This window comes from Eriocheir sinensis, chromosome 34 (assembly GCF_024679095.1).
Source record: "Eriocheir sinensis breed Jianghai 21 chromosome 34, ASM2467909v1, whole genome shotgun sequence".
Lineage (NCBI taxonomy): Eukaryota > Metazoa > Arthropoda > Malacostraca > Decapoda > Varunidae > Eriocheir > Eriocheir sinensis.
Window position 1 is genome coordinate 5,621,040 of NC_066542.1, and position 20,306 is coordinate 5,641,345.

Genomic DNA, 20,306 nt, shown 5'->3' on the forward strand with positions numbered 1-20,306 from the left:
TCCTATCTTCCCCTTCCTTTAAGATGTTACTTCCTTCCTCCCCTCCCCATTCCCCTACACCCTTCACCTTCCCCACCCCATTCCTATCATGTACCGAACCCCTTCCCTATCTTCCCCTTCCTTTAAGATGTTACCACTTCCCTCCCCATCCCCTTCCCCTACACCCTTCACCTCCTTTCCCTCCCCCCTCCCCTATCGTGTACCCAACCCCCTCCCTATCTTCCCCTTCCTCTAAGATGTTATCACTTTCCTCCCCATCCTCTTCTCCTACACCCTTCACCTTCTTTCCCTCCCCCCTCCCCTATCATGTACCCAACCCCCTCCCTATCTTCCCCTTCCTCTAAGATGTTATCACTTTCCTCCCCTCCCCATTCCCCTACACCCTTTACCCTCTTCCCCACCTCCCTATCATGTACCCCACCCCTTACCTTACCTCCACACACACTAAGATAAGATGTTAACTTTCTACTTTCCTCCCTCCCCATCCCCTACCTCACCCTCCTCTTCCCCACCCCACACCCCAGGCACCAAGACCCCTTGCCTCCCCACACACTAAGATAAGATGTTACGAACTTTCTAGCTTTCCCCTCCCCCCAACCCCATCCCCTACCCTCACCCCCTCCATAACACCCCACACCCCACACACCCCGAGGCACCAAGACAAACCTACAGCGATAGTGATAATCCGTCTCTCTCCTCTCGCCCTTAGAATTAAAAGACAGAATGAAAGAAAAAAACATGAGGGGGTCGTTTCTCGTTCACCTTCGTACCTTGCCTGACGCCGATATATCTTTGATGGTTAGTGCGTTGGTTTTGCTTCTCCCTGGTCGCGTGTTCGATCCCCCGTGACGGAAAGATTATGCCTCCTCCCATAGCTAGATAATTAATTTTGGTTTCAGGGAGTCATATGAGGTCTAGGTTCCCTTTATTTTACTTTTATTTGAGTTTTAAAGCTAAACGGCGCAGCGTGATTTCCCAGCATGTTGATTGGCTGTCCCCGAGTCGCCTGAACTAGAACTGAGTCTCATAGATCTTGAATTGTGTTGCCAAAATCGGGATCAAGTTGCCTAAATCGAGATCATGATGACAAAATCGGTATCATGTTGCCAAAATCGGGTTTAAAAATCGGGATCAAGTTGTCAAAATCGGGTTTAAAAATCGGGATCAAGTTGTCAAAATCGGGTCTAAAAATCGGGATCAAGTTGTCAAAATCGGGTCTAAAAATCGGGATCAAGTTGTCAAAATCGGGATAGAGTTGCCAAAATCGGGATCAATTACCAAGACAATCCAGAGCAACCAATAAATCGCCTGACTTCTCACGCTGGGACATACGATCTTGCGTTAACTATCTCTATATTTGTTTTCCTTTCACTTTATGGTTTTCAATTCTCTATATCGTCGGTTTGGTGATGTTTGTAAAGGGTTTGAATTGCAAGGCCGACGCACGACAAACGCCCCCCTCCATTCCTAAGTGTACAAAAGCAGTTACCTATTCCTAATTAAGCTAACGAGGAACACAGGTAAGGAGTTCTATTTTAGGTAATATACGAGCCATTCTTATCTTCTATGTTATCTACGTAGTCTAGTATTTGTTTATATTTTTTTTACTTTCTCACTCACTCACTCACACTCACACACACACACACACACACACACACACACACACACACACACACACACACACACACATTCAGTCCTTGGAAAAAAAAATGGTTTGTAAGATTAATAAGGTTTCATTAATATTTCTAGCGGCGAAAAACAAAAATATTACAAGTCCGTGCTCTTAGTAGTAATAGTAGTAGTAATAGTAGTAGTAGTAGTAGTAGTAGTAGTAGTAATAATAGTAGTAATAGCCCTACCGAAAGGACTTACATAGACTATTAACCAGGAATATTCTACAAGCTATTACCCTTCTTATCTGCTGCTATTAACTCTATCATCTTGTCTTATCTCTATCTTAGACTTAATATATGTTGCATGTATCCTTCATTTTCATCACTTAACAATAACTCCACTTTTTCCTCCTCCTTTCACCTTCTCCAGCATAATATTTCTCCCTAAGACCACAAACAGGATTGGAACTTACTAGCTATGCCACCTTGACCCCACCACCACCACCACCGCTACCTCGTCACTGGGGGGCAGAAGGTGGTAGGTGGTAGTGGAGGGGGTGAAGGGTCAGGTGGAGTTGGACACACTGTATATTAGGAAACGTCACGCCTAGTTAATTTTTGCTTCGCTTTATCATTCTCTTGTTTATTTTGATGTTTATTGTTGTTGTTTTCTTCCTCTTCTTATGACCACAGATGTTGCGCTGACTCAACGAAACTTTCCAACTACTTTCCTCTTCTTCTTCTTCTTCAGTGTCTTTCTTCTGTGGTTTTTTTTTTTATTATATATATTTTCTTCTCTTGGTTTTCTTTAATGCTAACCTTAATTCCACTAGAGTTGTTTTCTTTTAGTTATTATTCGCGTTTTTCTTTCTGTCTTTTGATCTTTCTTTCATCTATTTTCTTCCTCTATCTTTAAAATCCATGTAAGTAAACCATCGCCGCTGTCTTTCTACGTTTACTACTTTTCTTTCTCTACCTTTAAAACGCATGTAAGTAAATCCTCGCAGTTATCCTTCTATTACAGCTAAACCGCTTCTAATTTCTGCTTTTCTCACTCAGTATCGCTCCTTTTTTCATCTTTTTTCCTTTTTTTTCATTTTTTCTCACCCTTCATCGTTTTCAATCTCTCACGCGTTGATCTGTTTTTACTCTTTTCCTTCTTCTTAAATATACATCCCGGAACACTTATTTTTCACCCTCCTCTTGTAAACACTCGATTTCGGTCTCTTAGAGGTTGTTATCGGTCTTTAAATTCGTTACTTCTGCAAATTGTCAAGCGTTTAAAGGTCTTTCACATATTTCATTTTTCTTTCTTTGGCGTGGATGAAAAAAAAAGAGTAGGAAAGTGGGTTTTAATTCGTTACTTCTGCATATTTTCAAGCGTCTAAAGGTCTTTCACACGTTCAACTTATTTCATTTTTCATTCTTTGGCGTGGATGAAAAAAAAAAGAATGAAAGTAGGAAAAATCGCAGCTTATGTTATAGTACACACATCGCTGTTGCTGGTTACGCGCCGAGCTCACACTCCGTTTTCTTCTTCTTCCGTTTTCTTTGCCTAGACTGACTTAAATTGACTTGTAAACGGTCTATTCCGGTCTCTAAAGGTGGTTATCGTTTTTTAAATTCGTTACATCTGCAAATTGTCAAGCGTTTAAAGGTCTTTCGCTCGTTCTATCCTTTTTTTTCATTCTTAGGCGTGGGTGAAAAAAAAAAGAGTAGGAAATTGGGTTTTAATTCGTTACGTCTGCAAATTGTCAAGCGTCTAAAGATCTTTCAAACATTTTTATTTTTCATTCTTTGGCGTGGATTGAAAAAAAGAGAAAGAAAATGGGAAAATTCGCTGCCCAAGGTCTCACTTACTTAACTTCTAGCTCTAAAACTATAAGGTACTGATTTTTTTTCCTTATTTTTATTCTCCTTTTCTCGTGTTCCCCTATTCACTTATTCCTATTTCCTTATTCCTATTCGGTTATTCCTATTTTCATTTTCACTCCTGTCATTTTATCTCCTTTGTCTCCTCCTCCTCCTCCTCTTTTCATGTTCTTGTTCTTGTTCTTCTTCTCTTCCTCATTATTACTATTACATTATTATTATTATTATTATTATTATTATTATTATTATTATTATTATTATTATTATTATTCCCTCGGCATCTCCTCCTCTTCCTCCTCCTCCTCCTCCTCCTCCTCCTCCTCCTCCTCCTCCTCCTCTCAACCACCACCACCACCATCATCACTCTCAAAACAAAACAAAACAAAAAAGAGTATTGGCAAAAGTTAACACAAGGAAAAGTTACCTTAAAACCCCCACACACCTCCCCCCCTCCCCCCTCCTCCCCCCCCCTCTGGCACGGTTCACCCCTCCAGGTTTGCTTTTTAATCTTTTTTTTTAATCCTGCATTCGTCAACATTGCCAGAGAAGAGAAGAGAAGAGAAGAGAAGGCTTAAGCTCACCCACATCTTGAGAATTAAACAAAAAAAACAAGAAAAAAAACAAGATTAAGTGCAGACTAGTATGGTGTCGATGGCGGTTGAGAGAGACACTATCATCACCATCTTCATCATCATCATCATCATCATCATCATTGGCATTCTCCCTCTTTCTCACCTCCCATCTTTCTCTCCCTCACCTTCTTCCTCTATTCCCTCCCTCCCTCTCCGCCTTCCTTCACCCCTCCAGCGGCGGGACACAAATCACAAAAATAAACCGCTCGCTGCATTCGTCAAGGCGAGCGGAGGAGGAGGAGAGATAAACAGGAGGAAGGGAAAGAGAGAAAGGAACAGGAGGTTATTAAGAGAGGAAACGCCAATGAGTGAGTTCGTAAAGCTACATTCATTCATGCATTGTTTTTTTTTCATAATTTTTTGGTTCGCTATTCATTTGTTATTCATTTTTATTCATTGTTATTCACTCACTTCCGGTTGTTATTCATTCACTTTTGGTTGTTATTCATTGCTATTCATTCACTCACTCTCGGTTGTTATTCATTCACTTTTGGTTGTTATTCATTGCTATTCATTCACTCACTCTCGGTTGTTATTCATTCACTTTTGGTTGTTATTCATTGCTATTCATTCACTCACTCTCGGTTGTTATTCATTTCGTCTTTAAAAAAAAAGTTCATTCATATCATTACTATCATCATCTTACTTTATCTGTCATTATCATCTTTCATCACCATCATCATTTATCTCATTCTCATCACATTATCATCGTTGTGTGTTACTTTCGTCATCTTCAACTTCTTTCATCACCATCATTTTCTGGACCAGCAACATCACACTCATCACATCACATCCCATCATCATCATCGTCATAATTACTACAATCATTGCATCCTTCATTATTTATTATATTTATTCTGTTCATTTATTTATTATGTTATTTATCTTCTTGTGTCTCTTTTTTCCGTATACTCAAAACGGATATTACACTACATACATTCTTCTTTTTTTTATATATCGACAAATGACACCGTTGTACTTACTTATGTGTCTTCTCTTCCTATTCTTTCCCCCGTGTGTGTGTGTGTGTGTGTGTGTGTGCGTGTGGGAGGTGTGCATGTGGCCGGGGCTGATTAATATGTTGTCCCTTGTTGCTAGGAAGGCGGGGGGAAGGTCACGTGTTGGTGCAGGTGTTAACGGTGCGCAGGTGTTCGTGACCCAGGTGTGTGTGGGTGTACGTGTGTGTGATTAGGTGTGCTTGTGGTGGACTCGTGTGGCCGGGGGATGGTTTGGGGGGGGAGGGAGGGCGCTGGTGTTGGGGTGTGGTCAGTCTCATGCCTCGGTCACCCCTCCAAACAAAGTGTTCGCATTCGTCACCGCTGCACGCCACTGACCACATCCCCTCACCCCGCTCTCCTTCCCTCCTCTCTCACCTCTCCCCCACACACACCACACGGGTCAAACTTCATCTCCTAACCTGAATCCTGAGAGTCCGCGATATCGAGTCTTCTACAGCGCCATGAAAAGAATAAACGCCTGAATCATATACTCCAAAACCAAACAGAAAACGGAGTGCAGGTTGAGGATGCCAAAGAGAAGACTGTCGCTTCCTCCGTCCCTCCAGAGTCCTTCACCCCTCCAGGACGCCACGTTAGGGTCTTCCTGCATTCGTCAAGGACTCTGGTTGGGGAGGGAGTGCAGCCCCCTCTCCCTCCACCCTCTATGCCGTGTTCTCCCTTCTCCCTTTAAACGTGTAGCACCTCTTTAGTCTTCAGCTGTTTTTGTTAAGGTTATTGAGTTAACTTAGAATCTCGTCTTTCTCTTAAACTGTTTCTTTTTGTGTGAGCTTCCTTTGGGCTTGTTCTGTTCCCTCAATGTCCTCTACTCTTCTCCCTTCCTCTCCAACGTGCTACACTCCCTTCCCTTCCTCCTCCCTCCTTCTCTTCCTCTCCCTTCCTCTTTGTCCTCCTTATCTGAGCTAGCGAAGGAAATTATACAGTAAGACTCTTCAAGCACTTAAATGTATCCTCTCCCTCCATCTCTGTGTATCGCTATTTGTTATTATTGGTCTCTAGTGTATGTATGTCCTTGTCTTTCTATCCACTCTTCGTATTATTGTCATTGTTATTATTTGTTATTATTATCATTATTATTGTGGTTACTCTTCACCTGGTCCATCGTCACTTAGCCTGGACAGATTTTAAACATTCCCGACAGCCTGGGTCGATGATGGTGATGGGACGGCACACACACACACACACACACACACACACACACACACACACACACACACACACCGCTGCTGCTGGTCACACGTCGAGCTCACACTCCGTTTTCTTCTTCCCGTTTTCTTTGCTTAGCTTAACTTTGGGTGAAAAAAAATGTCTCCGTTCTTTCCTTCGACGATTTGACTGACAGCTTTCCCTTATCTGTTGTTAGTTATATCGTTCCATGGTTGGTTAGACACGTGGGTTCAATCTTCTATTCATAGCTGTAGTTTGTGTCTCCTTTTGAAATACTAATCACTGTTTTTCATTTCTTCCTCTGTTTTTGTATTTTTTCCATTAATTTTGTTTTTGTTTTTAGATACTAGCGCATTCTTTTTTGTGGTATGATATGTTGTTGTTCTTGTTTTCCTTTTCCTGCCTAAGTTTTTTGGTTTTGGCTTTGTTTTGATTTCCGTGGCCTCATCCTAGTGTTTTTTTTTTCTTCGTTTCTCACTTTTCATCGTTCCTATTCACTGCCTCCGTTTGTACATTGATAGGAAGTACATCGTGTGTTTTTTCCCCCTTCAATCTTTCTCATTTTTTCCCGACACACGCTTTCCATTTTCCATTTTTCACCCGACTACTATATTTTTTTATTCGTCTTTATTTATCTCTTTTTTTTTTTTAATATCATTCCTCTGTCTCTGTTTGTAGATAGTGAGTACAAGATGTTTTTTTTCCTTCAATCTTACTCCTTTTTTTTCAGACACGCACTTTCCATTTTCCATTTTTCACCCGACTACTGTATTTTTTTCGCCTTCATTTCTCTTATTTTTTTTACATTCCTCTCCTAAGTCTCCGTTTGTAGGATAGTTTGTAGGATAGTAGGAGTGTAGGATAGCTTGTAGGATAGTAGGAGTGTAGGATAGCTTGTAGGATAGTAGGAGTGTAGGATAGCTTGTAGGATAGTAGGAGTGTAGGATAGTTTGTAGGATAGTAGGAGTGTAGGATAGCTTGTAGGATAGTAAGTACTGGATGTTTTTTTCCTTCAATCTTTCTCATTTTTCCTACGTACTTTGCTTTTTCATTTTCTATCCAACTTTCGACTCTGGTAGATACGTGGGTCTCTTTTTTTCCTCTTCTTGTATGTAAATATTTTCAACTTGCCTTTTCATGTGTCTTCTCCTCCTCCTCTCCTCCTCCTCCTCTCCTCCTCCTCCTCCTCCTCCTCCTCCTCCTATTCACCTCTCTGTACCGAAGCATCAGTTGTGTGTTCACCGACTTTTTTTCATCTTTTTCTTTCCTCTCTCTCTCTCTCTCTCTCTCTCTCTCTCTCTCTCTCTCTCTCTCTCTCTCTCTCTCTCTCTCTCTCTCTCTCTCTCTCTCTCTCTCTCTCTCTCTCTCTCTCTCTCTTTTTTTTTTTACTCTACAATGATAGCTTCCAGTTGGTTCTCTCTCTTTTTATTCTTTCCTTCAATAACGCGACTTCTATCTGTGTTTCAAATCTTTTTTTTCTCTTCCAAAGCAACCTCTATTTTTTTTTCTTTCTTTTCCTCCTCCTCTTTCCTCGACTTGCAAATCCCTTACATTCAAAATCTTCTTAGCATTTGTGACGTAACGAGTGGAGGGTTCGCTTTACGTGTGTGTGTGTGTGTGTGTGTGTGTGTGTGTGTGTGTGTGTGTGTGTGTGTGTGTGTGTGTACCCTCCCCGCTCCACTGGTTATCTCGTTCAGGCACTTCACAGATCGTCTCACGTTTACGCACGCTCTCTCTCTCTCTCTCTCTCTCTCTCTCTCTCTCTCTCTCTCTCTCTCTCTCTCTCTCTCTCTCTCTCTCTCTCTCTCTCTCTCTTTCTTTCTTTCTTTTTCTTTTCTTTTCTTGTCTTTTTTTGTTTATTGTGAATCTGTATTTGAATTATTACATTTTTTTTCTGCTTTTGATAGAATTTAACTTCATTTGAGGCTTGGAAAATCAGTTACCTTGTTTGTACTCTGCTATTTCTTCCTTTTCATTTCTTTCTTCATTTTTTCTTTCATCTGTATACTTTTTATCAATAGTCTAACTTAATCTGAGGCTGGGAGGATCATATGCTTTGCTTGTACTATGCTTTTTCTTCCTTTACTTTCTCTCTCTATCTACCTTTTCAATTATCTAACTCATTATGAAACGATAAAAAGATTGTTGGCACTAGTTCTTTCTCTTTCTTTTCTTTCGTATTTTATTTATAGTTTCCTCAGTATGTCAGATGGTAAACACACTCGTAACACACTCGGATACTCTCGCAAATATCTCAATCAGTTACGTTCTTGGCACCAGCTCCTTCGTTCTCCTTTCGTTCGGCATTTTTTTTATATTTTCCTCAAGTTTCTCGGATGGTAAACACACTTGCAACCTTCGCCTACTCTCGCAAATATCTCAATCAGTTACGTTCTTGGCACCAGCTCCTTCGTTCTCCTTGCGTTCGGCTTTTTTTTATATTTTCCTCAAGTTTCTCGGATGGTAAACACACTTGCAACCTTCGCCTACTCTCTCAAACATCTCAATCAGTTACGTTCTTGGCACCAGCTCCTTCGTTCTCCTTTCGTTCGGCATTTTTTTATATTTTCCTCAAGTTTCACGGATGGTAAACACACTTGCAACCTTCGCCTACTCTCGCTAATGTCTGACGCTGCGCCTGAGAAAACAACCCAACCCTTCCACGTATCGTATGTTAGCACAGCGTGACGTTAAAACATTGAGGGTACGGTAGTCTGTTCTCTGTCCCTTCTCACCCTCGTCCTCCTCCTCGTCTTCTCCTCCTCCTTCTCCTCCTCGTCAACTTTTTTTTCTTTCTACTTTTTCTGCTGTTATTCCTTCTCCTTCTTCTCTTTCTCCCTCTTTCTCCTCCTTCTCTTCGTTCTTGTTTTCCTTCTCTGCCTCCTCGTCTTCTCCTCCTCCTCCTTCTCCTCGTCAACTTTTTTTCCCTTCTACTTTTTCTGCTGTTCTCCTTTCTCCTTCTTCTTCTCCTTCTCCCTCTTTCTTGTTTTCCTTTTCCTCTATTTTCTTCCTTAATTCCTAAACGTTAAGATGGTACACTTCTCTTTCCTCTTTCTCCTCTTTGTCTTCTTTGTCTCGTTCATTTATAATCCTTTTTTCTCTTCTATCGTGCATTTCTTTATATTTCTTCTTTCTCCCTTCTCCCTTCCTCTTCTCTCCCTTCCTTTCTCCTCCTCCATGCTCCCTCTCCTCCACACCTCACAAACATCAAAAGCATTGCATGTCTCGTCTTTTGGGCACTATACGTCGGTTCCTTTCCCATAATTCTACATCAGGTTACCTCCCATCTCTTCTTTTCTACTTCCCATCCCTTCTACCTCCCTCCCATTCATTCCTTCATCTCCATATCTCTTCCTTTTCCCACACCCTCCTATCTCAGTGTCTCCCATCCTTTCTGTTTTAATATTCTACGTCCTTTTCTGGCACCTCTCCTATCCCTCTTCTTCCATTCCGCTGTTTTTCCATTCCTCTATTCTCCCATCCCACCTCTCCTTCCATTCCCCTAGTATTGTAACCTATTCCATCATCCCTGTTTTCCTATCCCATCTCGTCTTCTAGCACCTCTTCTGTCCCTCCGTCCTCCCATTCCTCTATTCTACAACCTAACCCCTTCTTCCAGTCCCTTAGTCTTTCAACCTGTCACACCCAAGCTCCCCACGTACCCTGCCACCACAGTCTGTACTCAGCATGGCTCACTCCCCTCCACTCCAATCCTCATTCTGGCTGGCTGCTTTATCCCATGCTACCCTTCTCACCCCTCCTCCCAGCCTCCATCCCCTTGGCGTTCCCCTGACTGCAGTTCGTCCACATGAGATGGTCTACACACACACAAGGTACAAGATATGTTTCATTTAATCCCATAATGAGCCTACAGGATAACACGGTATAGTTGTGGTTATTGTAGTAGTCGTAGTAGTGAGTTGGATTATGTTTATGCTATTTTGTAACAGTGGTGGTTGTAATAGTAGTAGTAGGAACATTGATAGTAGTAGTAGCTAGTAGTAGTAGTAGATGTAGTAACAGTGGTAGTTGTGACAGTAACAGAGGTAGTAATAGTAGTAGTAGTAGTAGTAGTAGTAGTAGTAGTAGTAGTAGTAATTCAGCGAGTAGCAAGATTGTTAAGGTTTTGCTGACGAACACGGCGGTGAGCGGACGAGACAAAGAGATCGCACGCAGTATCAGAACGAGCAGAAGACGCAGCATGGGGCGGCGGCAGCGCGGGAAAGCCTCAGGCGGGCGCTAAGTTTGACACGGCCGGAAAAATAAGATAAAAGCTGCGAGGGATGAAAGCCGCCTCGCCCAGACCGTGAAGCCGAGGCGACGCCCGACTGTAAAATGCATGAGATTTCCAGGCATCAAAGACTCCACGAAGGCGCCGAGACAAGCCCCGAAATTCCTATGAGCGGCAGCCTCGGCGGGGAAGGCGGCCAACACACAGACATACACACTCTATAGCCTTCACCCACGACCGTCAGCTGATACTCTGCCCTAACGGAAAGCAGAAACAAGCGCGTATTTATGGAACTGACAGCAGAACTAGAGGTAAGGTACAGGGTTTTGCGCAATGAAGGTACAGCACGCTAGCGATATGTTGTTTAGCATCGAGGACTTAACAGTGGAAAGGAATAGCTAACAAAAGGGAGTGTGATTGATAAAGTCGTTGCTGTGAGGGACTGTTCTTGTAGCCACACCGCTGTCACGTCAAAATGGTCACATATTGCTCTGTTCACCGGGTTAACTGTCTCTCCTCCACAACAACAGCGTCTTCTATTTTAAGCTTGGTCCCAAATAAACGCCGGTACATTCTATTTTCCTTGCCGGCTTTCAATTTCCGACGATCCCAAAAGCTCACCGAACCCTGCCGCTCAGTCCGGGAGGGAGGGAGGCAGCAAAACGTGTCGTGACGTGTTGGCGCCGTTGTCGAGTGTTTGTCGGTATTGGTAGGGGATGGATGCGTCCTGTTGGCTTACCCTAATCTATCCTGTGCGTGCTGGTCGTGTGCGTGTGTGTGTATGTGTGTTGGGGGGGATACGGGATGTTGCTCTGTGCTTCCTTTTCTGTCCAATTTCCCGGTCGGATGATACGGATCTCTTCTGGACGGTTGCTCGTGTGAATGGGTTGTTGTTATTGTTTTCGGGTACAGGTGTGTTCGCTTCTGTATTAATTTCTGTTGGTGGTCGTGGGATGCAGAGTGAGAGAGGGGGATGCGAGGTTATGGCCAGGTGGTGTGAGCTCTGTGGCAGGGAGGTGAGGTGAAGGGAAACAGGGTATATTAGGTGCCAATGCAGGGTTGAGTCGTGACAGGGTTAGTGAGGTATTAGTGAGGCTTCAGATAACTACAGTAACACCCCCCAAGTATATTTATCTGCATGTGCTTTGGTTCCTTGATGTAAAAGCTGTCTGATTATGTGTATTAAGTGACCCCTTATGTAACTTGTAATATCGATAACACCCCAAATATGTGCCTGCCTAGAGTGGTTCCATGTGGGTTCCTTGATGTAGATGCTGCCCTGTTCGTGTGTGTGTGAGTGTTGATATGACTTTTTAACATCCTCAGTGTGTGTCCGTGGGTGGGTTTTCGATGTAACATTGCGCCTCTTTATCTTAATCGACTTGCAGGGAAGGTTAAGTAAGTTTAGTGCTAGTGGCTGTTAGTAAGATGGTTCTAGTAAGGGTAAGTGTAGTTTAAAGGGTTGTTAGTAAGATATGCTTAAGGAAAGGGTGAGTAAGTGAAATCTAAAGGGTAGTTAGTAAGATTGTGACGTATAAACTAAAGGCTTGTAAGATATGGTGAGGGTAAGTAAGTGTAAGATTGCGTAGTACTAGTTAAGGAAGTACATAAGCAAGGGAAGTTAGTAAATAAGAAAAGTTAATAAGATATGATTCGTACTAATGGTTTTAATATATGACTCTGGCAAGGGTAAGAAAGTAAGGGAAATATCTAAGTAAGGGAAGGGAATAAGAAAGATAAGTTAGTAAGATATGATGCTGGTAAGATTGTGGCGTACTAAGAGCTGTAAGATATGGTTCTGAAACAGTTATAATTAAGTTTCGTCCTAATAATAATTCTAAGATATGATTCTGGAAGGGTTAAATATCGTCCTAATGAGTGTCAGTTAGATATGATTATGGTTAAGTAAATAAGTTTCCGTGTAGATAAGACTCTATGTAAAGTTCTGTCCTCCTAAAAGTTGAGAGATATGGTCAAGTTCAAAAGATTAAGTTTGTAAGTATAGTGGCAAAGGTTTCAGTAAGTTAAGAATAAATAAGATTCTGGTAAAGTTGTTAAGTTTAAGTAAAAGATAAGATTCTGGTAAAGTTCTCTCGTCCTAATAGTTGAAAGATATGGTCAAGTTCAATAGATTAAGTGATAAGTGTACTCCGATTGGTTACTGATAAGATTCTGGTAAAGTTATTAGTAAGTTTAAGTAAAAGGAAAGATTCTGAGTAAAGTTCTGCCGTCCTAATAGTTTAAAGACATGGACAAGTTCAAAAGACTAATTGATAAGTGTAGTTTGATTGGTTACTGATAAGATTCTCGTGAAATGGTGTCGTTCTAATGGGTTACAGTAGAGGAAACACTTCAAGGGCAAGAAAAATAAAGGAAAGAATGAAAAAGGACCCTACTTGAAGATATGGTCATGTTAGATAATGTTACAAGTGGATTGGTAAGGTTTGTTAGTAAGATATGGTTCACAGTGGATGCGGGAGGCCCTCATCGACACTTGGGTTAGCCTGATATGGTGATGTTCTCGTGTTAGAGGTGCAGAGTGGTGCGGCGTGACAGGTGAGGTCCTTCCGACGCGGCGTGGCTGGTGCGGTGGGAGGTTAGTAGCTTGATATGACTTGGACCGGGATTATCAGACGCTTCGGGTTCTTGATACGGCTATTCCCTAAGGCCAGAGAGGAGCTAGGTCGGGTTGTCTTGAGTTGTTACCCCGTTCAAAGCGCGGAAGCCTCGCAAAACTACCGCCCGGGGTCGTGAAACCGGGAAATGGATACCCCGACAGTTTTCACGAGAGAGCGCCTTTTTGGAATAGATGTACCAAGGCTCCGAAGGGTTTAATAACATGGCCTTAGGTGTGTTAACGCTACCTCATGCACTACTCTGAGTTAGGTTTCTCGCATCAGCTTTCTCCACAGCAGCACTAACGACGGGTTATAAGAGTATTGCTAGTGGTAGGTATTAGACTTGAGGGTTTAGCTAAATAGGCAGGAGTTAATGGTATCTTAAGTGTAGGATTAGTGAATGCTGTTATCGTACGTTGGTTAGAGGAAGAGGGTGTTGAGGATATGCGGTGAGGGAGTGTGTGTGTGTGTGTGTGTGTGTGTGTGTGTGTGTGTGTGTGTGTGTGTGTGTGTGTGTGTGTGTGTGTACCGTCGTTCCTCATTCGACCCTCGCCTAACCTAACCTAACCTTACCTTACCGGGCGGATTCTTCAACAATTCGTTCTTCCCGGCTCTGACAAAAGACTCGATCACCGGAAATGACGCTGCTAAAACTATGATTATGTGGCAATTCTAAATCTCTTAAAAGTAACGGGAAATTAAACGACTATAAGGGTTAGTAAAATTAGGGTTAGTACTTTCTTAAAACTACACTCCTTCCTCCTCTCTCTTCTTCTTCTCCTGAACCTTTCATTGTCATCGTCTGTAAGGTATTGGATTGTCATATTTGGGTGTGTCTTTTACATTGGGTTCTTTTCACGCTATATTTCAATGACTTTTCCATCTTTCAATTTCATTCCGTTTTTTACAATTTGCTGAGAACATCAAATTTATCATCGTCGCTGTTTTTACTATACTTTCAAAAAAAAAAAAAATCACTTCCTTATAAAATTTCGTCTGTGCATTAATTTCGACTGTCTTTTGTTTTCCTCATATACGGTAACTCCTCTTTCTGTTACTTCGTCTATACATTCTGTCCAACTGCTTTCTTTTTCTCCATGTAACTTTTCTTTATGTTACTTTCGTGTGTACATTTCGTCCTTGTGACTTTTCTTTTCCCTCATAAAACTCTACTTTCTGTTACTTCGTCTATATATTTCGTCCGACTTTTGTTTTATTTCCCTCATATAACTCCTCTTTCTGTTACTTCGTCTATACATTTCGTCCGCCTTTTGTTTTATTTCCTTCATATAACTCCACTTTCTGTTCCTTCGTCTGTACATTCCATCCGAGTGTTGGTTTTCCCTTGCCTCCAGAGTTTTCCCGCGGGCGGCAAGCCACACTGCAGAAGGCGCGGGGATGGCGGTCTCTAAGCCTTCTTGAACACTCGTTTGTACCAGGGCGAGGAACGCGGCTGGCGGTATTTATGTCTTAAGGTGTTTATGTCCCTTTCCGCCCCGCCTGGCTCTTGAGCGGCCGCACGTCGGGGGCGGGGCGGCGCGCTTCGTGATAGTGATACAGCGCGACGTAAACCCGTGGAGTTGCAGCGCCGCGCCTTCCGCTCGCTGCCTCCACCCGCCTGTTGGGGCAGCTCAGCGCGGCCTAACTTGTGGGTCGTGTGCGAAGAAAATGCTCCCCCGACAAGCATCCTCAGGTGGGAGTCCTTTTACGAGGGAGATTATATTTTTAAAACTTACTTTACGAGAAGATTAATGCGAGGTGAACGGCGCTAGAATTAATTACGTCAACCGAGGCGGCGGACTAATGCCCACTTGAGGCGCGGCTTCCGGGTCGTAAATGCGGAGGTTTCTTTGTTGTTTTACGCCTCTCAGCTGGAGCGGTTAATGGGCGTCCTCCCGGCGACGACGCGAGACTTTTATGAGTCCATCTTTTAGAGCAGAGGGCGCGGCGGGCTGCGTGGAGGCGCCAGGACGCGACCACCACGCGGCACCGCCGGCAGGGTCATAGCCCGCCGCTGGGGTCGCCGCCACAGGGGGTCACCTGGTCTCGTAGCCCACCAGGTCACCACCGACGCCTCGCCTTCGTAGGAACATAAATTTTCTTCCCTTTAACTTAAAAATTTACTGTGCTAATATTAAAAGCTGCAAAATGTGAATTCCGGAATATCGTGGCGAGGGGCGTCTCCAGGGGCGGGTGGTGGTGGGCGGACACGGCAGCTTAATGGCCCACAGGGGAGGCACGCGAGTGTGTGCTGGAGCCGCGGTGCAGCGGTACCGGCGGCCCCGTGCACCGCGGCGACAACAGCGACGGGAAGATTGAACGTTGAGACCTCTGAAAGGCCCGTTCATAGCAGGGAAGGAGTAAGGTGAGATAGTACTGAACGTTGAGACCTCTGAAAGGCCCGTTCATAGCAGGGAAGATAGTACTGAACGTTGAGACCTCTGAAAGGCCTGTTCATAGCAGGGAAAGTAGTACTGAACGTTGAGACCTCTGAAAGGCCTGTTCATAGCAGGGAAAGTAGTACTGAACGTTGAGACCTCTGATAGGCCTGTTCATAGCAGGGAAAGTAGTACTGAACGTTGAGACCTCTGAAAGGCCTGTTCACAGCAGGGAAAGTAGTACTGAACGTTGAGACCTCTGAAAGGCCCGTTCATAGCAGGGAAAGTAGTACTGAACGTTGAGACCTCTGAAAGGCCCGTTCATAGCAGGGAAAGTAGTACTGAACGTTGAGACCTCTGAAAGGCCCGTTCATAGCAGGGAAGATAGTACTGAACGTTGAGACCTCTGAAAGGCCCGTTCATAGCAGGGAAAGTAGTACTGAACGTTGAGACCTCTGAAAGGCCCGTTCATAGCAGGGAAAGAAGTACTGAACGTTGAGACCTCTGATAGGCCTGTTCAGAGCAGGGAAAGTAGTACTGAACGTTGAGACCTCTGATAGGCCTGTTCATAGCAGGGAAAGTAGTACTGAACGTTGAGACCTCTGATAGGCCTGTTCATAGCAGGGAAAGTAGTACTGAACGTTGAGACCTCTGATAGGCCTGTTCAGAGCAGGGAAAATAGTACTGAACGTTGAGACCTCTGATAGGCCTGTTCAGAGCAGGGAAAGTAGTACTGAACGTTGAGACCTCTGATAGGCCTGTTCAGAGCAGGGAAAGTAGTACTGAACGTTGAGACCTCTGATAGGCCTGTTCAGAGCAGGGAAAATAGTACTGAACGTTGAGACCTCTGATAGGCCTGTTCAGAGCAGGGAAAGTAGTACTGAACGTTGAGACCTCTGATAGGCCTGTTCAGAGCAGGGAAAATAGTACTGAACGTTGAGACCTCTGATAGGCCTGTTCAGAGCAGGGAAAATAGTACTGAACGTTGAGACCTCTGATAGGCCTGTTCATAGCAGGGAAAGTAGTGCTGAACGTTGAGACCTCTGATAGGCCTGTTCATAGCAGGGAAAGTAGTGCTGAACGTTGAGACCTCTGATAGGCCTGTTCATAGCAGGGAAGATAGTAGGCAATAGGTGTTTCAGGTGTATCCGTTGAGTGTATTCTCTTTATCTATTTATGTATCTTTTCGCAGGCAATGGTTCGCGTGCTTGTTTCATCTCCCCGCGGTGCGAAACACGAGGCTCTTCATTTTTGTTGTTGTTTTACTCCTTTTCATCACGGTTCGCTTTTCTGTTTCTCTCGTAAGCTGAAACTGACCTGTGTGTTCCATCCTCCTAATTTTGTCTCTTTCATATCCTTCATTTTTTTGTTTTGTTTTATTCTTTTGCATCTTATTATGTCTTATCCCAGAGTCTGTTCGGATTTCCCGCCTGTCTTACTTCTTTCCTCTGCTTCTCACTTCATTGATTTCATATTTTCCTGATTTACGTTTCACCTTTTTACCTTTTTATCATAATTTTTCCACCCTGTTCACGAGTCTCCCCTTCTAATCGCTCTCTTCGGCGTTCATTTCTTACTACTTCCAGATTATCCATTCCTCGTACTTCTATATTTTTTGCTCCCTTCTAGAACTACTTTTGACTTCTTCCTTAATTTCTAACATATTCTTCATTCCTTTTTCTTTTCTTTGATCCCACTACTTCACTCCATATCATCTGCGTCTAACTTTTCTTTGCGTTTTTACTTCCATTACCAAGATGTTTTTCATTTTTCCACCGATCACCAACGCATCATTGTATATAAGGCTATGCTTCGTTGTGGCTACTGATCACCGTCACTTAATACGATACATGCATCACGTTAGACCCGGCACAAGTATTATCGACCACATCGCTATTCTGATTAACACACTGAAGTTACTGTTAAAATGCTGTCTTTGTGTTGGTATGTTTGAAGGTACCGACTGCTTGATATCACACACCCTAGAATCACCGTCACATGTGGTATAGATATTATGAACCAAATCACTCTTCTTATGTATGTTTTAGTTACTGTGTGCATGTCTTTGTGTTATCCGTGTACTGCTTGATGTCACCCTATAATCAATTACTGTTGCATGTGGTATAGATATTATCAACCAAATCATTATTCTTATGCATCGCTGTTACTGTATGTGATGTTTATATGTGTACCACTTGTTGAAATACACATATGAGGGAGGCAACACACTGGAAGAGGATGTGTGAGTCCCTAGGAAGTATCAGAGAGTGACTTTTGGAGTAGGACTTAGGGACATAGGGAAGGAAATTAATTAGGGGAAAGGAGAAACGTGAGGAGAGGGAGGAACGTTAGAAAAGGGAAGTACTGAGAGGGAGGGACGTTAGGAAAGGGAAGTACTGAGAGGGAGGGACGTTAGAAAAGGGAAGTGCTCAGAGGGAGGGAAGATGTTAGGGGAAGGAAGGGACATAAGAGAAGAGAAAAACTTAGAAGAGAAGGACTTAGGTGAAGGGACGAACTTATGAGAACGGAATGACATAGGAGAAGGACTTAGAGGAAGGAAAGGACTTAAGGACCAAGCTCGAGGGTCTGTTATGGGCTGCAAATCATGAACAGGTGGTGATGTAAGGGGCAGAGTGAGACCAGGTGTGTGTGTGAGTGTGTGTGTGTATACCTTATCGAGGGACGAGAAAGTAACGTGACCAGAAACTTGAAGTACTAAAGTCGTGATGAAGGGGACCAGTGCGCGGAAGGAACCAGCGTGAGGAAGGAGAGTTTGGAAGGTTGAGCAGGTGAAAAATGACCCCGGGCTGACAGGTGGAGGGAAACGGGACTAATTAAGCAGAGGATTCGTTTGGATGAAGGTGTTGTTAATGTCGCCTGCGGGAGATTGATGAGGCAAGGAGGCGGACAGCTGGTGACGGGGTTGTGGTGAGTAAGTGAGTGAGTGAATAAGTGAGACTCACCCAAAGAAAACAAGAGAAGGTTGCTAACAGGCTTTTTATCCTATGAAGAGTGGAATTTATGACAAGACTGACGCTAAATATTAAGAATGGAAATAACTTGTTGAATAAAGGAGGTTGTTGACTTGCTTTATATTGCGAAGAGTGGAAATCATGGCAAAAACAGTCGTTAGATAATTAGAAAGGAATATCTTGCCGTGAGTGAGTGAATGTCTACGCGTAAGAATCACCTGAGGAAGGGAAGAAAGGCTGCTACCACACCTTACCATGCAGACAGGAGGGAAAAGACAGGTCAGACAGCCACTATTTTGTAAGGAGGAAGTAAAAAGTTGTGAGTAAAGTTAAAAAGAGATCAGACAGCCACTATTTGTAAGGAAGAAGGAAAATGTTGTAAGTAAAGTGAAAAAAGGGGATTAGAGAGCCACTATTTTGTAAGAAGGAAGTAAAAAGTTGTGAGTAAAGTTTAAAAAGAGATCAGACAGCCACTATTTGTAAGGAAGAAGTAAAATGTTGTGAGTAGAATAAAAAGGAGATTAGAGAGCCACTATTTTTGTAAGGAATATTAAAACGTTAGAAGAATGAATAAGAAAGGGTCAGACAGCCACTATTTTGTAAGGAAGAAAGCAAAAGGTTGTGAGTTGAGTGAAAAAGGAGATTAGAGAGCCACTATTTTTTGTAAGGAATATTAAAACGTTAGAAGAATGAACAAGAAAGGGTCAGACAGCCACTATTTTGTAAGGAAGGAGTGAAAGATTGTGAGTAGAGTGAAAAGAAAAGGTTTTAGAGTAGAGTGAAAAAGGAGATTAGAGAGCCACTATTTTTGTAAGGAATATTAAAACGTTAGAAGAATGAACAAGAAAGGGTCAGACAGCCACTATTTTGTGAGGAAGGAGTGATACGTTGTGAGTAGAGTGAAAAGAAAAGGTTTTAGAGTGAAAAAGGAGATTAGAGAGCCACTATTTTTTGTAAGGAATATTAAAACGTTAGAAGAATGAACAAGAAAGGGTCAGACAGCCACTATTTTGTAAGGAAGGAGTGATACGTTGTGAGTGGGGTGAAAAGTAAAGGTTTTAGAGCCACTATTTGTAAGGAAGTTAATCATACGTTGTGAGTTAGACCGACTACTATGAGATTTGCACAAGAACAAGAAGAAAACGTGAGGCTTCAAAAATACCTTAAACATTAGAGCTAGGGGCAAAACATAAGTCCAGAGAGCCACTATATCATAAAAACACAAAACCCTAATAACTCTTAAGGATAAAACACATTAACGAGACTACGCTATGGACAGATGTACGATATGGTCTAGAGCGAACTGACTGCTGTACACGGAACAACCCATTCCATACACGCGGCGATAAACTTAGAGCGTAACGCGTTATAACCTCGTCAAACAGCCCGTAGTTAGCGCCAGTCTGAATAGCGGGGAAGCGAGACGTAAACATTGTGCGTGAGGCAAGACTTAAACATACGATGGTAACTGTGCTGGATGAGTGGCCTTGACTTGTACGAAACGGGACAGGGGTGTTGTTGGCTCCGGGGAACTACACCCTTCTCCATACTTTAATTTCTCTGTCTTTCGAGGGGTAATTTTGGGGGTTTACCGGCGCCTATGTGATTAATTAACCTCAAAACATTAGTCTATTCTTGTAGGACACTTTATTTTAAGGGGGATTTAGACGGGACTATACCAGTGGCTAAGTTATGATTTCGTTTCATTCCTGTTGGACACTTTGTTTATATCTATTTTTGGGGGTGGTTTAGGAGGGTATACCAGTGACTAGGTTGTTTCTATGTTCCTTATTCTGGTCGTGGTTGT

General features: G+C 43.0%; 2 long non-coding RNA genes across 51 annotated transcripts; one reads left to right on the forward strand and one right to left on the reverse strand.

The window, feature by feature from the left end:
- Nucleotides 1-541: 541 nt before the first annotated feature.
- On the forward strand, nt 542-7,893 carry LOC127006967 (uncharacterized). The gene is made up of 2 exons (XR_007759993.1): nt 542-3,270; nt 3,382-7,893. It is a non-coding gene; the product is annotated as an uncharacterized LOC127006967 (long non-coding RNA).
- Nucleotides 6,600-19,411, reverse strand: LOC127006965 (uncharacterized). Of its 50 annotated transcripts, none has more exons than XR_007759942.1 (4): nt 16,520-19,411; nt 16,079-16,176; nt 8,905-15,735; nt 6,600-8,780 (listed from the first exon to the last, which is right to left on the reverse strand). It is a non-coding gene; the product is annotated as an uncharacterized LOC127006965 (long non-coding RNA). The 50 variants fall into 50 exon arrangements; XR_007759977.1 differs by adding an exon at nt 16,226-16,274 and having other exon boundaries at nt 6,600-15,735; nt 16,618-19,410; XR_007759976.1 differs by adding an exon at nt 16,275-16,323 and having other exon boundaries at nt 6,600-15,735; nt 16,618-19,410.
- Nucleotides 19,412-20,306: the final 895 nt, after the last annotated feature.